Source organism: Penaeus monodon, chromosome 28 (genome assembly GCF_015228065.2).
Source record: "Penaeus monodon isolate SGIC_2016 chromosome 28, NSTDA_Pmon_1, whole genome shotgun sequence".
In the NCBI taxonomy this organism is placed as follows: domain Eukaryota; kingdom Metazoa; phylum Arthropoda; class Malacostraca; order Decapoda; family Penaeidae; genus Penaeus; species Penaeus monodon.
Genome location: NC_051413.1, coordinates 10279045 through 10279454, shown reverse-complemented (window position 1 = coordinate 10279454; position 410 = coordinate 10279045).

Below are 410 nucleotides of genomic sequence, written 5' to 3'. Positions count from 1 at the left end.
AGACTTTATAGCGTTTTATGAAGTCACTAAGGTTCCCCATGACTTCAGCACTTTACTTCTTGTTTATATAATCCGAAAAGAGGCAAAGTTTGCGATCGCTCTCGCCCATCCTATCGCTTTTCCGACCAACATTTATGTTTATCATCTCTCGTATAAAAGACATAAAATGCATGATTAATAAAAAAAACAAATAACTAACTGACTAAATAAAAACAAAAATGATAGAATGAAAAATGATAAATAAAAGATAACAAGAAGTAATAAAAGTGAAAAATCAATCTCACGAGAACATTATCAGACAGTTGCACAGCGCATTTTCCTGCATGGGAGCATCGCAGCGCCTAGTAACCAGTTCTTGCATGAACATATATTATCTGTTTATGGGATGGGAGTGCATGACAGTGTTCTGA